Source organism: Embiotoca jacksoni, unplaced genomic scaffold (assembly GCF_022577435.1).
Source record: "Embiotoca jacksoni isolate LCO1_2020_lvr unplaced genomic scaffold, fEmbJac1.0.p SCAF_27, whole genome shotgun sequence".
NCBI classification, from domain to species: domain Eukaryota; kingdom Metazoa; phylum Chordata; class Actinopteri; family Embiotocidae; genus Embiotoca; species Embiotoca jacksoni.
This window is the reverse complement of record NW_027185378.1, coordinates 5,075,465-5,092,293: the sequence shown is the minus strand read 5'-3', so window position 1 is coordinate 5,092,293 and position 16,829 is coordinate 5,075,465. Positions and strand designations below refer to the sequence as shown.

The 16,829-nt window shown below is 43.7% G+C and overlaps 1 protein-coding gene across 3 annotated transcripts in view; it reads right to left on the bottom strand.

The window, feature by feature from the left end:
- daam2 (dishevelled associated activator of morphogenesis 2) overlaps window positions 1-16,829 on the bottom strand; it is a 96,756-nt gene that overhangs the window by 69,947 nt on the left and 9,980 nt on the right. Inside the window, exon 1 of one of the 3 annotated variants that reach the window (XM_069160917.1) lies at window positions 6,078-6,332. The exons of the other annotated variants lie outside the window; for them this stretch is intronic. The gene's annotated coding sequence lies outside the window, so the exon portion shown is untranslated. Of the gene's footprint in view, window positions 1-6,077; window positions 6,333-16,829 lie in introns of those variants that run through there. 3 annotated transcript variants of the gene reach the window in all.

The window sequence follows — 16,829 nt, the reverse complement described above, 5'->3', positions numbered from 1 at the left end:
ACCGGATTTCTGGGTAACGACGATCATATGTTTGACAAAAGTCATCTGGACACGCCAACTTCAAAAGGTCTTATTTGTGTTGTGCTGGCACATGCCTCCTAATGGTTTATTGCTGCTGTCGGAAACGCATGTTTCCTTTTACGTGGTAGTGAACTACCCACACTCGTTATTTTGACATGAAGTAGCTATTCACCCCAACCATTGAACATATGGGAGCCATGCCACTCTTTGGCTGCCGATTGCCCCAGACATGCCCTCTCCAACGTGCCCTGCCCTTCCTTTTTACTGTCTGACTCTATGACATGACTAATGGACCTCAACTACTTTTTTCCCCCACTCTAAAAGCACTGGCTACAAGCCAAATCACCTGGGACACTGAAAATGCATTCTCCCATGGATGCCACTGGATCTGTGGCCCACCCACAGCCATGCTTCTGCTATTGGGAGGCCATGTTCACATCATACCTCTTGAGGGGCCTACGCTAATCAGTTACATGAGAACAAGCACATGCCACCTCCACCACAACACAGACAAACATATACAAACATGCACGTTATTGCTTTCTCTTTCTCCCAACAAAGACTCAAATAATCGTATTAATGCACTCCCTCAATTACAGGATGTCTGGCACCATGGGAGGTAAGATTTATGGAAAGAATAGTGATATATGATGGACCTGAAACAACTAGCATGACTAACAGAATGATCAAAATCAAAATAATGTAAACATAGCAAATGTGCTGTACTTTAGGGTCACTCAGCACCGCAACAACATACTGTGACATGCCTTCCTAAGGTATGACATAACCCATCTACTCCATTGCAGGTCTCTATGGTTAGCAGAGAGTTACAAGCCCAACTGACAAATGACCAGAGCTGACAGCGGAGGAACAGCCATTATTTCACGGTACATTTGCAAGCACTGCATTCCTGCGCTTGTTCTGAAAGAACACATTCTGCGAGGGATTTCATGTTGGAAGGCCAGCGCTTTCATGAGAGTGTGGACACTGAGTGGCGTTCTCATGCGGACCTTGACAAAGAGCCAGATGATTTGGTTTGTACAATTCTGCTGGGGCCTGACAGGGTAAAGGCTACTGCAGGGAGGGACGGTTCTCTCGGTCCAAGCTCTGCATTCCATGTGTATCTGATCTTAAGGGGACTGTTATTTTTAGCTATGACAGCATGGTCTCCCTCCAAAATATGTTTTGGCCTCTTTGATTAGCGTGTCAAACAGATTAAATGAGCAGGGAGTGATTTTATGTGGCATTAAATACAATCTAAGCCACTTATAAAGATATCTCAATCAAATTCTTGGGCACAATGCTTCGGCTCCGTCCACACATGTCCTCCTATAGGGTTTAAGACGGCTACTGATAAGGATTGTCTGTGCTCTTATGTCTATGTGCATCTTCCAGGGAAAGATTCCATTTTCAGTTGATTGGAAACCCACCCTTCGCTTTACCCCAAAACTCCTCATTCCTCCGGTTACTTCCCCCCTCAATCACTTCCTTTCAGCCCTGTGATCAAATAGAAGAAGCTGGAGGGTTGAGCCAGCTGAAATCCTATTCAGCTATTGGACTGGTAGTTGTACCTTTAAACAGTGTCACCAGGACATAGTCTGGGGTAAGACTGTGAGTCAATGGCAAAACATGCACCAGGAAACCTCACAGTAAAATGATGCTTTTCCAACAACATGACAATGACCTTTAGGCACGTGGGCGATGCACAACTCATGTATGCAAGAAGCTTTAACAACAAAACAATGTTAAGGAGGCGCAGTTGAGTCGCTTCCATAAGACTGTCATACAGTATAGAGCTAGCACTATGCACACCATAAGGATGAAAAGTTAAAGTACCTCCACTTAAATAGCCCACAACTACAATTACTATTAATTACTTTAATAGTTTGTGGTTAATAATGTTGCCTAACTATTTCCAGACAGTCTCCAAGGCAAATGCAATCACAATCAGACAGAGGCATTTTTCATTTTCTTTTGTTTACAAACAGCCAATGAAAGGATCGTGTAATTATGTGTTTGACCAATGTTTACACAGTTGTTACTGGTTTTTTTTTTACATATGAAGAAAACATATTGTCGCTTTGAGTAAAATGGCAATGGTTGCTGAATTCCATCACTGGGGACTCAACTGCTATGAAATGATAGTGCTCGGCAGACTGTTCAAACGGACTGTGGTGTCCATATAGTGTATTTTTTTTTTTTTTTTTTACCAATTAATACATTGCATGTAAGAAGCTAGATCTCCACCATCTCCACGTGGCAGTGTATTCTAATATCACATCATAAACTCTAAAACTGTCAACTCTTTCACAGCCAACGGTGGAGAATTCTCAGAGGTCTTATTGGCTCTTAGCCTCATTGAAAACAAACATATAAGCACTGTTGGTTTTAACAAGGCCGTGAGGCACAGTAACCCACCTCGCCCATTAAAAGGAAATGCTTCAACTAAACCACTGGAAAAAGAGGGGGTGGGGAGGGGGAATTTTTTCCAATCCTCCAGGGATGTCATTAATAGCCATTTCATTTAGTATGATTCATTAAAAAATGCCATTTCCTGATGTGAGGAACATTCATAATGGCGTGGACCACATGAAGTATCGTGGGGTTGTTACAAGCGTGCTTTAAGACCATGTTTGTTGCTTTAACCGACCAAATGAAGGTTCTCCGTACAGCAGTGTGGGGCCCCCTGGAGCACCCAACCATGCACAGTTGCAGTTTGAAACAAATTATTTTACACATGTCAAATCCCTGAGTTAGAAATCACGGACCTCAGACACGAGTTGAAAAAAAAAAAAGTTGAAATAAGAACTCAAGCAGAAATTAACAAGGGATCAGTCTGCCTTTGCAGACAAACATTTTTGGAGACATGACACGGTAAGCTCTCCGACACCTTACTCTTTTTACGAGTGAATCTCTGTTTCAGCTCACTTGACATCTTTACTCTTACGGCTTAGGACTAGCGGCCCTTTTCTGAAGGTCATCCACATGTTGCACATGGGAAGTCAGTCAGCTAGTTGCTGCATGGGATTCAAACAATACAGATGTTGATACTGCCTCAGGGCGAAGGTTGTGTCAAGCAGCGACACATCGGAAGCACAGACCCAGTACTGATCCATTCCTGCACTGACCAACGGGCTCATCTCTTCATCTCGAATGGGCCAGATCACTGGGATAACTATGCTATTAATATTGGGAATGAGAAGAAAGTCGGCCACACCACATTCCACAGGCCCCAACATTCCCACATATTAACAGGGCTCGGAATGAAATCCAATACTTGGCATCCCTGTCCCTCGAACCCTAAAGCACTATACTGCCGTGTCAAATGGCTTTCTTATTTCATCTGGGAGGAACGCACCAGAGTCACGAGCTCCCAGTCTAACTAAAGACATGTTATTATATGTGGGGGGGGGGGGGGGGGGGGGGGGGGGGGGGGGGGGAATTGGCACAAGTACAATCTCAGAGCTGGTTACCCTGACTCTCAAGAGGGGAAAAAAAAACGGACTTCCCAGAGACTCCATGTTCCTCAAACACCCCAGAGTCTTGTCTGTTTGAGGGAATGGGCAGTTTTCACTCATCCACATCACGCAGGTGCTTGAGAATATCCAGCTCTTCTGGGTGGTGAATGGGGCTACCTTAAAAACTTCAAATGAAACAAAAACGCTGACTCGCAACTATTCGTCAATTCGTTTCCATACACGCTAATGCTTTTGACAGCTCTCGCTGGTTAGAGCAGCAGTTCTCAGCGGAGGTGCGTTCGTCACCTTGCCATTGTTTGACTTCTCATTCTTTGCACCGCAGTCTGAATAGACACTAATCTTTGCATGGGTGAGAGGTCAACAGCTGCAGTATAGAGGATGGAGGGCTTCTGGGTGATGTCTGGAATGCTCTTCTTATAGCAAGGCCGATAGGGACAGCCCTCTGAAGTAACCAACATTTTCTAAAATAGCCTGCAGTAATACTGCACTGAATTGAAGCACTGTAGTGGAGATATGCTTACACATCATTAGCCCACGAAAGTGTGTCACTGGCACAAATACAATAGGGCCATTTGACACACTCAGTGTGGGGACTTCCAGTGAAGGAGTGAGAGGAACAGCAGTCTTTCTCTAAAAAAAAAAAATCAGTTCTGTCCTTCCGACACTGCAACCACACTACTGTAAATACAACTTGAAGATGATCCCATCCAAAAGATCAGATAGTTGAATTTAAGCAGCTTTACAGACCTCATCCCTTTTTCTCTCTGCCCTCCTCCTTAATGAGGAGGCCATCAAGCTGCCAGTCAGCAGCAGGGCTGAAGCGATAAAAGGCCGGCCGTCGTTCTCCCTCACACTCCTTCTAATCCTGAGAGAGCAGTTCATGCATCCGTAATGGTCGATAAAATATGAAAATCCCTGAGAGCGCTGACGGCAGCAGAGGTTGTGTATGTACACTGCGTGCGAGTCCTCAACTTTCGTTAATGCCCTCCCAACATGCTGAATCTTTTAGCGATGTCACTCTGCTCGCCCCCTGGCGCACGTGAATGCAGGAGGATTTCCAGCAGACTAGAGAGTAAGCTTTTAATGTGGTGGAAATGGATACTATCTTGTTCACGATGCACAAAGACATCAAAGGAAGCACACATGGCCCTTTGACTGTATAAATGAGCTTTGCCTCTGGTTCATCAACCTTCAAACGCGAGCCACTTAAAGGAATGAATTGCTTGAATATTGCAGGAATAATATTTGTCTCACGCTTTTTTTATGTTGCTATTAACTGATACATCAGCAACTTAATAGACCAGCCTCTTGCAAAATGTTCACAAATGCTGAGGCAATCTGTTTGGAATATTTAACATTAAACCTTATCACTTGGTTAACCCTAATTTGCATCACTACCCAATTCCACAAGGGGACATTTGGAGGGCTGCTGCATGAACTTTCATCACTGTGCTTTTCACATGTGAAGGATTTACAGCTAAGATGACAACCTCTCAACCAGGATGAGCAACGCTTCCACAAGGAGAAGGAGCCTTTACAATTCCTTGAAAAGAAAAAGCTGGAGGGTTAATACAGGGTGTTTACATCAGTCTGAGATGCCATGGAGTGCTGGCTTCCCTTGAGGGAAATGTGAAAGGATAGTCTATTAAAAACACAATACCAACATACTTAGCCCCCAGTTCCATACTGGGTTGGCTGGGAGGAGATATGGAATGTCTGGCTGCCAGGCCAGTGCATGCACCAAAGGACTGACTGTGTGATTGATGTGTGATCATCCCTTGTCTAGGACCCGAAATAGCCCTGAACCCATTATTTATGATACTGTCCCCACCTCCTTCAGTGTTTGAAATGCCAAACACTTCCCTGATGTTAAGTCCTAGACATCACATGACAACTTCTTTGGTTTAAACCAATTGTGGGCATCAATCTCTTCTAACTCACTCCTGTCTCCTGCAGCAGCACAAAGACCAAAACTTCAAACAACCACGAGGCAAAGCAATGTTTTCCAGATACGATTTAACTCTCTCAACTCAAACTCAAAGAATCTCAGATAAAACTGAATCACAGATGATCACAAATATGCCAAATGCCTTGACTACGCAACGCGCCAGTACACACGGGGTTACAGTAAGACATGCTGTCAACACTGCTGCAGAAAGAGCTCAAACATGAAGGCCGCATACATTTCACAACCCTGTTTTTGCTGCTGTTTATGACCTATAAAGCCACTGTAGTGAAAAAAGTACCATAAAATACTGTCGTTCCCTCCAATGACAACAACAAGAAATGTGGAAACTTTATCACGGAGGAACCGGAGGCCTTGCTGCCCACCAGCTCCTTTTAGCTTTCTACTGAGCATTAGGACTCAATGTTTGTTTTATTGACTGCAGTAGTCTGTGTTTTCTTGGCTGGATTGAGCAGCAGGATGAAGTGCGCAGACAAACTGGGTTTAAACTTGAACATCTGCAGCCTGCTGTGTGTGCAGTCTCCTACTGGGTGAACAGTGTAGCTTCTACTCACAATAACTCAGAAAGGTTTCAAGTATCAGTATCAAGATCAAGTATCTGCTATACTTACCTACTTCAGACGGGCTACACTAAGAGATGAATTGTCCCCGTGTCACGTCACTAGCAGTGGGAAAGAAAAAAAAAGAGCCTCTCCACAAAGCAAGGATAGAGTAGAAACTTAGAGCATTCCTGTGTCCTCTGGTTTTAGATAAATCTTTGTGCCTTTTGGATTGACAGCTTCGTGGCCCATTCCTTGGCTGTGCTCAGTTTGACTGAAGCCGCTGCGTTCTGTCTGCTTCCCCTCTCTGAGCTTCTGAGCTGTGCTCTGGATTTCAGCTGACTGTGCTGGGAGCTGAGCTGTTGACATTGTCCCCTCTCTCTCTCTCTCTCTCTCTCTCTCTCTCTTTCTCTCCCCCCTCCCTCTCTGTCTTTAGACCACTCATTTCCCCTCCCTTTCAGGATTCCAGCTCCAGTGTATGACAGCATCCATGTGGACGTCAGCTAGAAGGTGATGGATTTTCTGTGAATATAAATGCATGTATGCGCAGTGTAGACATGTGTATGTAGGTGTGTCTGTTGTCTGAGGCCAAGGAAGAGAGCTAGATGAAAGGAAATGACCCTCGGCTGCGTGTGCGTCCCACCCCTGCCCACAACCCAGACTCCACCCAAAGCATTCCCACACTAAACAGACAAAAAAAAAAAAAGGTTTTGGATGGAGGGATATCACACACAATGTCGAAAGGAAAGCCCTTTTCCTGTTGAGTCGTCTCCTCGCCAACACATGCATAAAAGCACACACGCCCACACAGGCACACGCACATACAAAGACATGCCAAATATGTATTACTAATGACCCCCGTGACACACACAGGAAAAAGGATTTCCCTGAGATCCAGTCAGTGTTCATTGAGAAGAAAGTCAGACGGGATGCTGAATTGTACAAGGTTCTGCTGGCCCTGTTGAGGTTCACACCATTAGCTAAGCCAAATGCAATGTGTGGATAGGGAGGGGGGGGGGGGTCAGCTGAAGGACCACGCCATAGACGCCGCTGTGAAGTGGAGTTCAAGTATGTGACTGTGATAATATGAGAGGTCAGTGAGTGCAAAGATCAGTGTCAAAAAACACATGACATCCAAGACTCCCATCGCACAGACATCATTCCAGCCATCACTCCTTACCTCCCAACTTCACCCTGCAGCAAAGGAAGTAAACACTTTGCCATGACGGTCTTTTGATATTCAAGGTGTTTTCATATTGTCCATCAGGTTTTGACAGAGGTTTTTCTTCCTTTTGTTTGATTGTTTGGTCTGATGCAAGACATACATTTATGATACCACTCTGTAATAATGTTTTCATCAATCAACAGATATCAGTTATCAAAAAATACGCTTGGCTCTGTAAAATTAGCGCACTTGAATAAAAAAACAAAAAAAAAACAAATCTCCCTCTCGTAGCTTATAAAGAAAGACCCCAATGCAATAAACCAACGCACGCACACACACACACACACACACACACACACACACACACACACTGGAGCCATTGATAAGCCACAGAATGGAGAACGGGGGAGTAATAATACCATTTGTCATCTTTCTCTAGGGACAGAAGACAGATGACACCGAGTTGCTTGCCTTAATGCCTGGGCGCATTGTTGAGCGAGCCCCGGGGATGCATCCATTAACCCAGCTCCGAGACTGAGCCTGCTTGTCTCCATGATGTCCACTTCCCCTCTCGCCTTTTCCTTTTTATTTCTCACTGTAACATTTGCATTGCACCTCTTATCATTTTAGGGTAACTATCTTCATCCCCAAAGCAAGGGCAATGAACCCCTGAGGAACAGTGTTAAGCGCAAGCTCCAGTCTAGCTGCACACTCCAGCTACTCCATTATCATCCATCACAGTCTGGTAATTGACGCAAATGGAGTGTGCTTGGTGTTCGTGTGATAAACATCATGCCCCCTTAAAAAAAAAAAAGGGGGAGTGGACAAATGAGTCCATATGTTGTTGTTGTTCTTTGAGGGTATGTTTGTTTCCCTGTCTTGTTTGGTGTGAATTTTACAGAAAGAAAGAAAAAAAAAGAGGTTAGACACTCATCTGCAATTCCAAATTGTGACTTTGTGTGCCAAGGAGATGACCAGTGATTGTGGCTTCTACAGACTTGGCTTCTGCAAACTCACTCTGGCCCTCTGGGTAATTCCTTTAAACGCACGTGAGGTTTAGTGTTTACTCACAGTTCAACACAGTGAATGGCAAATGTCAAGACTGATGAACCAGCGGTGAGAGATACGGTGGTTTTCTCTCTGGAGAGGAGTGCAGTGAAATGACACGGAGGTCTGGACAGCATGCCAGTCACCTGTCAGTTGGTTGGCTGAAGCTTGCTGAGTTGTAGCCGAAACCCTCCATGCACCCGCTGAGGAAGAGGATGGACTCCACTGAGCAGTCCATGAAGCAGTATTTCATAAACAAAAATCTACCACCAACACTGCAGGAACATCTGGCTACCAAGTGCTAAATTTAGTGAGAGGGAGAAGTAAAAAAGAGAACTTGGTATTTGGTGGTATGTCGGACAAAAGGTGGATGGAATATTGGATGAAGAAGAAGTGGGTCACCCAAGGTGGTCTCCTCCAAGCTCATAAAACTACACTTTCTCCTTCAGACCTCTCGTGGAAGGAGCAGTCAAACCTGATAACAAGCATAGAACCAGCTGGAGGAGAGGCCGTAAAGAAGTGTTTCAGCCTGCAGACACCGGCTTCTGAAGGAGTCTCCTCGGGGTTGTCACTTGAAGAGAAGCGGTGAGAGTCCTCTTCCAAGCCAGCCGCCACCAGAACCAACATGGCAAACAGTCATGTTTCACAGCGCGTTGTTCCTTAATGTATTATTTAGGGTTTTCTTTTGACTAGGCAGCTGTCATTTAAGTTTGTTTTGTTGAAGCGAGGGGAATTCCTTGTGACAGCACTTTGCACACAACCATTTCTTTCACGCCCGCACAGAGATAAATTGCCAGAGAAAAATACCGCCACTGCACAAAGCTTGAACTCTTGACAGCATAAATATGAGGGCACATTTTTATACATGCTGTAATTGTATGTTAGCTATAAATCATGACGGTGGGGAACACTATACTATCCATCTTTCAAAAGCCCCCACACAGAAGTAGCCTAATCACAGAAAATAGGTACCATAAATCTAATTGTAGTCGCTATGGTGACATTCTTTCCTGCTCCCATTATTTACACCCCTCCTGTAGAAAGTCTTAGTCTCTACTTCAAGAACAAACTTTGACTTTCTTCTCCTCTGTCACAAACGTGCAACAATCCACCTGCTTTTACCAACTTCAATTGAGAATAAACACGTTTTTCAACATTATTACCAGTCATTTGTACCGAGGGACCATTTCTGTGTTTTGCAAAAAGTACTGGACATCTAAATGGCTCTTTTGTCCGAGAAGCAGACTGGGCAGGGTTGAAGGTCACCCAACTGCATGCTCCCACAGTACCTCTTGTGTCTGGCTGGATATGCGCCAGCTAAATGCTGTCATGTTTGGACAATGGTCCCGCTTTCCGCTGACTGCCTGAGGACAGCTTCATCATGTTAACCAGTGATGTAATACCTTCATCTTTGGGTATGATTAATAATTATTGCATTTCATAGTGCAGCCATGTTAATGTGTGGTGATGCACAAAGAAATACGAGATGCAAACTACAAAGACGCCCACATGAAAACCATACTTTTGTAGGGCTCGCTTCTCATAACTCTTTTTTGGCCACAATGAATCCAGGTGTGTGAACTGTAAAAGGGTGAACAGAGACTGAAAGAGAATACTAACGGCAAAGAAAGCCTGATGGTAAAACTGAAAAGAAAGGCCGTTGCTCATTTCCAGATGCTTCCATTCAATAGCATGGTTTAGATATTCCAGTTGCTGTTATATTGGCAACATGGGGACTTCTCTTCACAGAGCGCCAACCTCAGCTGTACAACTGACATTACAATTTATAACAACTTCTTATCCTGCCAAATAAGAAGCTAAAAAACAAAAGGTACCATTCTAGTTTGAACAGACCTTTCAGAATGAGTTCCTTTTCTTGCTGACCACCGACTGAACCCGAAACTAAGTCCTCCACCTGAGCTTTTCCAGGTGCAATAATGTCCCTTCTTAGAATCCATTCATAACAGCGTAAATCAAGGTTTTGACATTTTTGCACAGGTCCTTATGTGGTGGAAAATGTCTGGGAAGTAAGATTCAAATGTTTTGTCCAGTGCAGTTGCAGGGGGTGCCCCAACTCTATTTGACACTGCACAGACATGGTTGTAACGGTCACAGTATCTCCTCAAAAACATCTGGGAGTCATCTGTTCTGGTAACGGAGGCCCCCTGTGAACAGGTGTGTGTATGCATGCATGGCCTTCTGCCCTTTGTTCCAGACCCTTGACCTCTGGTGATGGTTGGGGAACTCTTTGAACCCAGTGGGGCATGTTAGTTGTTCACCAACCACATTTTAACTGTGTTCAGAGAGCTAGTGGCATAAAAGTGTTGCAAAAATAATAATGATACAAAAAAATTGTAACCAAGCGGCAACCAATAGTGACGTCACCCATCGTTTTACAACCAGCCGTTATGAAGATTCGAGTTCAGATATTAGCCGTCGCCATCTTTCTAATTCGGAGAGGTTGGAGCCTCTGTGACCACATTTGGACGAGCCGGGGAGGAGCAACCATGAATCTGACTCGATCTGATTGGAACCCGACGATAAAACGTCCCGCGCATTAATAGTGGAAACCCGAGTGCTCCTGTTAATTTAAAAAGGAATGCCTTCAAAAAACACACATTTTTTTAGGTTTATTTTCTCTTTAATGACAGGATTATTTTCAGATGGACAGCCAGAAAACGTGTGACTTTAGTCCGGAAGCTACATCCACTTTTATTTACAGTCTGTGGTTATAACCATGCATTTACATAATGCTGTGACAGCAGAAGCAATAACAGAAACCCTTGAAGCTGGTGTGACCAAATAAGTTCTATCCTCTCTTAAAAGATTTTATCACAAACCAGAGGAAGCGGATTGTCCAAAGATAGCTCACCAATTTTTTTCTCTCAAACCCTTTGGTCTGGGCTGACCATAATCGGTCCAACGAACCCAGTTAAACCCACAGTTTACTCTGAGCTTCACTGCTGGAAATAAATGGCAAAGTGACTCTTTTCTTTCTTTTTTTTTTTTTTTAAACGTTTGTTCTTCATGCCCCTCTCTCTCCTTCTTGGTAAATAAAAGACTTGGAATGATGACTTGGCTGGGTGTTGCACTATACTGCAGTGAAACTATCTTATGAGCTCTCCAGGGATGGCAGAAATAATAACAAACACTTCCTGTTTATCTCTTCAGTAGGTTGGAACAGTCTGTTCTGAGCCACTGTTCATTCCAACATAAATACAGTGGTTGTCCCATCTTAATGTTGCAGAAAACATTTATGATATAGAAAGGGAAAACAACATTAAATCTAAAATTAAAACCCACAAATCACAGAGAACAGAATACCTGTAGCTGCATCCACGGGCTGTTGCGATTTAAAAAAAAAAAAAAAAAACATGCAGCAAATTTAAAGGATTCCTCCAACAACATATATGCAGAAAACTTGACCAAATACCAGTCAACCTTTGACCCCACAGCATCACTCAAGCACACGTGCCTGGTGTAACATCCAGCCACACAGCGAGTTTGTCCGTCCAGTTGCCTCTTACATGGTGGGAAGGGTCAGACATGTTGTTACACTGATTTACTTTCGCCCCAAATTAACCAGCCCTTTTGCAACATCCTGTTCCCCAGCTGAGAAGGGGCTCCCTAAAAGCTATCCAGCAATCTGCTGTCACATGGATTATACTGTTGTTCGTTGGGTCAACACATCCTTCAGTGATTGAGAGGAACATGGTGAGACAAAGGGTCCTTGAGATGCATAGTTTCAGGGCGGGGTCGGGACTACCATGGTGCTTTGGTAGGTAAGCAACGCTTAGCCCTGTCTGGAGGAAGCTATCAGGAACGTATGCATGCACGACAAGAGCGTGGAGATTACACAAGCCTTAATTTGTAACTGCATTCTTTCCCATCTATGTCACAGTGCACAAAGATATCACGACTGTCACCGTCTGCAACTGCACTTCGCTCCCTAACTGTTTAACTGCATGCCGACAAAACATTCAAAGACAGATCTGGTACAGTCATTTATTAGTAGTAGTTTTGGACATTTATTCCAACTGTAATAATTCCTGCTATTTGCAGAATAAAGTGTGATGGGGCACTAAGTATCCATGTGGTCTTCCAGACAGGTTTCAAACAAGCATGTAGTTCAGCCAACAGTATTTGGACATAAAAACAGAAGTAGAATGTGCAGTAATTACCCAAACAGTTTAGATGTGCACGCACAGTGTTCCAGTGCAAAAATGAATGCGCTCGCCTTTATTTTTACTACCAACTAAATAAGCAATTATTTTGTACAATATTATCATAACCAACGGTAATTCTAGCCAAAACTATGACAGTAAACCCGAGTTATCATAAATAATAATAATTATCCTTTAAATTCAATATCAACTGAAGTTTCAACAGGCTGTGTGTGTTTATGTGCAAGCAAATGAGTGAATGAGCTGGTGTGAGTACAGGAGAGACAATGTAAATACATATACTATCTTCTGAGGAAGCAGAGGTGGTGGTAGTGGTGGTGGGATGGGGGTAGTTGCTGAGGGGGGTTCCATTGTGCGCCGATTACCCACAAGAGGGGTAAATGATTGTGTTGATTAAAGCCAGCTGAGCCCAGCGCGGGCTCCTGCAGTGGCAGAAAAACACCCACCACCGCGTGGATATCCATCTGGCTTTTCAGTGACACACACCGACAAGCCAGTACGGCTCCCTCGTTCGTGCTCTGCTGCTAGACGAATACACAAACACCCATACCCAAACACCCCACAATGCTTGTGAAATCAATCTAACAAAACAAGGCTCTCCCTCACAGGGATGCAGGCTCATCCACTGTAATCTGACCACTCTGGTATGAAAAAAAAAAAAAAAGCACACACGAGTTCAAGTCACTACACTGATTAGGACTTTCCATTGATACAATTTTGGTCCTTTTCATCAGAAGCTGATCCGAGTTGCTGCTTGAAAAAGACCAACAGCAGCTCGGCGTGAAAATATGTAGTCCTTTCATTCATTTGAATGGAGGCAGTCTGTCAGCGCAGCAGGGGTACATTAACAGGGGGCTTCAGCAAAAAAATGTATGATAGGCACTGACCAATCACATGCATGCAAGCAAACATACCTGGTAGATTACCTTGTAATATCATTGGCATTTTTTTTTTAAACTCAAAATAGTCTCAATGAAAGATAAAATCCTGCAATTAAGGATTGCTAACTGTTGTGTCGTGTTTGCGCATACGATAAGTCGATTACCTCGATTACACTTCCTGTATTGTGTTTATTTTCTCACCATTACCTTAAACAGTATACATCAACACAGTCCTTTGGCTGTTTTTTTGTCCGACTCCGAGCTAAAGGGATCAACATAATTAAAACGTAATAGTTTCTTTATCATCTCACAAGTTGTTACAAGCTATATTTTAGAATTTGGAGGCTGCAAACAGCCACTTTTGTGTAAGAGTTGGCCGTGCTTGAGCTCCAGTGCTTCATTCTTCACACCATAACTTTAATAGCTTCAAGTGTGAACATTCTCGTGAATGCCCTGAAGAAAAGGCAAAATGTGCAAGTTGTCCGAATTAAAACAAAAACTAAAAAGTACACTGCTTATTGGGACGTGACAGGAAGCGTTTTGCCTCTCCAACAGTTCAGAACACCTGTAAACACTTTCTACCTTCAGATGTGGTCAGACCACGCTCGGTATGAACTAATTCGTACATATCCATACCATAAGGCATTAAAGTAGCAGTGTGTAGGATTTAGTGGCATCTAGTGTTCAGGTTGCAGATTGCAACCAATTTAATAACCCCCACCTGACCCTCCCCATCAAAGAGTGTAGGCGAACCTACTGTTACTCCAGCACTCAGACAAAACAACACTCAAGTCCCTTTATAGAGCCAGTTTTTGGTTTTTCCTTCTAGACTACTTTACAAACATAGCACTGCATGGAAAAAGGACCAACTGCCTATTCCTTAATATAAAGAGGTCATTCTACGGTAGCAAAAACACAGCAATTCATAGTTTCAGGTTATTATACACCGACACAAATTATGAATATTATATTCCATTTCTGTCAAGTTTTAGCTTTTCAGTACTCCTCTTATACAGGCACACATTCATAGACATACTTTCTCTCTCCCACACGCAATCGCAATAGTTATTGGCCAGGAGTACTCAATAGTATGACGTCTGCTGAACTCAATGAGCAGTGTGACCTCAGGGGAATTCTAACTCCAGTCATGTGTTGCATCCAGCATCATCGAGGTCAAAACCTACAGTCAATATATACACTGTATTTATTTTAAATGTAGTGCAGATGTTTCCTTTAAACGTTCTTCAAAAAATTAGTGCAGGTTAAGTAAAGAAAAGTTGTCACACAATGAGCTGTCCCAGTCACTGGCCTCCACAGGATGAAACCCTACTCGGAAAAAACCCTTGACCCCCGTCGCACAAATCTGGGTTAATCACATCTGCTCTGACGGCGTACAATCAACACACATTGTTCCGATTACAAGTCATTTAAGTTAAATGGTCAGGTTGGGCCCTCGAATTGTTGTCCCATTGCACGCTGCAACAAAAATGTGGGTCAGCACTTTTTTTCCCCCCGCAGCTTTTCCTCTCTCTGCATCTTAGTTTCCTTCACTGAACAATGAGTCTGACTTTTCCTTTTTTTCCTCCCTCCCACGACGGCACGACTGGCATTGTTACAACCACAACAGCCACTGTGGCGCACACAGATAGTTAATTCGCACGCTGTGTGAGATGTAGGACGTGATATCAGTTGTAACTCAGTGACCTTTTTAGACACAGTCCAAAGCGGCCATTTCAATAGTTGTGAGCATTGATTGTCGAGAATGGGATCAAAAGGAAAAAGGGAGCAGCAACTTTATGATCTTCACCTGTCGACACCCTCCTTTTTGAAGATCACTGTTCTGTAGGAGAGCTGAAATGGCTTACTCAGCTCTGGCCATCAAGTTTTACTGTCAATAATGGCGAGAATAAGAAGCCGAGCCAAGCTGGAGAGGTGTCAGCAACTGTTCATCAAAAAGTAAATACCACAGCTAAAATTAGACGACAATGAAAGTGCTGCCAACTGATTGCATTTTAAATTCTTAAACATCTTTCTTTTTTTCTTTTCTTTTTTTGTCAATATCTGATGACAAAAAGGAAGAAAAGGGAAGTCTGGGAAAATGTACTGTGCAGCACTGGCCACAGGCCAAAAGCATCTGACAGATTTATGATCAGAGTCTGTTTTAATACTCTGTCAACTGCTTTCTAAGCGAGTTTGTGTGCGCAAATGTAGGCGACACACAAATGGATCACAGCAGGGCTTCTTCCCTTTATTCTGTTTCATGGGCCAGACCCGCCGACCTCAGATCAGCGGCTACCTTTCCTCTTCCTCAAGCTCTTGGATGGAATGTCAGGAAAGCAAGGTCATGACGGGTGTGTCTGCGTGTGCATTTATTTTATGTGTGCCGTGAGTGTATGCACACATATATTCAACAGATTTGGAAAATGCTTGATCGCTCAGAGTCCTGACTAGTGTTGCATGACACTTTGGGACTTGCAAAGCTTGGCCATCGTAGAGTAAAATCCTTCATTTTCAGCATTTTTCAGTGTTTCCATAGCACCACTGCTCCTTATTTACGCATTTCCCGAAACCTTTCTTTCATTCTCTCCCCAGTGCTTGCAAAGGAAGTGTGGGTTGCTAAGACCTCAAAGATTTTGTTTACCTCCGTCTGAAAAAGTATGAAATGGACCGACTCAAAGAATAAGGCCTCCATTTGCTTCTGTGGCTCCTGCTCCCTACTGAGGACGGCGGGAGCACCATCCGAGGGGTGAGAGATAAAGAATGCACAAGATTTCCTGCCTCGCAGCGCTGCGTTCCCCAAACATCGCCCGGTTTATGTACTGCGGCCTGTTGCCAAGGCAACCTGGCAGCAAATCAGGGCGCAGCACAAGAAAGAGTGGTAGTGATCCAAGGAAAGGAAAGAGTGAGAGGGTGAAAAAGAGACAAATCGCATTACTAAAGGTATTTTCATAAAATAACATATATTTAATACCCTAATGCTTTGGAGTTTGGAGCTGTAAAAGAGTATATTCTTCCTCTTTATTACCGATAACATATCATGGCAAGTTTGAGCTGATTTACCAGGAGGAGCTGAAATCTCTTTTAATCCTCATTGACTAATTGGATTGGAGTCAATACTCCAGTAATATTTAATCAAGGCCTGTAAGCTAAAATACAGAACCTTAACTATTGTCCAAAATGTCTCTCCCTCTGGCTGTTAGTATACCCCAACAACTAAAGTTTCAGGACAATAAACAAAAATCACATCCGTTTCTTCCATATTAAAGCTGATCTCTTGTAATAGCCGCAGTCACCCCGCCACTTAATTGCACATTTAAGGGATTTAGTTTGTCAGCACAGCAGGGAGGGGGTTGGGGGTTGGGTGTGCAGGGATATGTGTGGGGACGATTTTGCACCAAGGGTCCAGTTTGTCTGCCTAATACCTTTAATCACCCCCCTACCACCACCACCACCACCCCTTGTCTAAACTAGTATTAATCCCAGTAGATGTGTTCAAGGGGCATGGTTACAGTCTGGTAGCATCCCGGCAGGGACTCCCCCACACCGA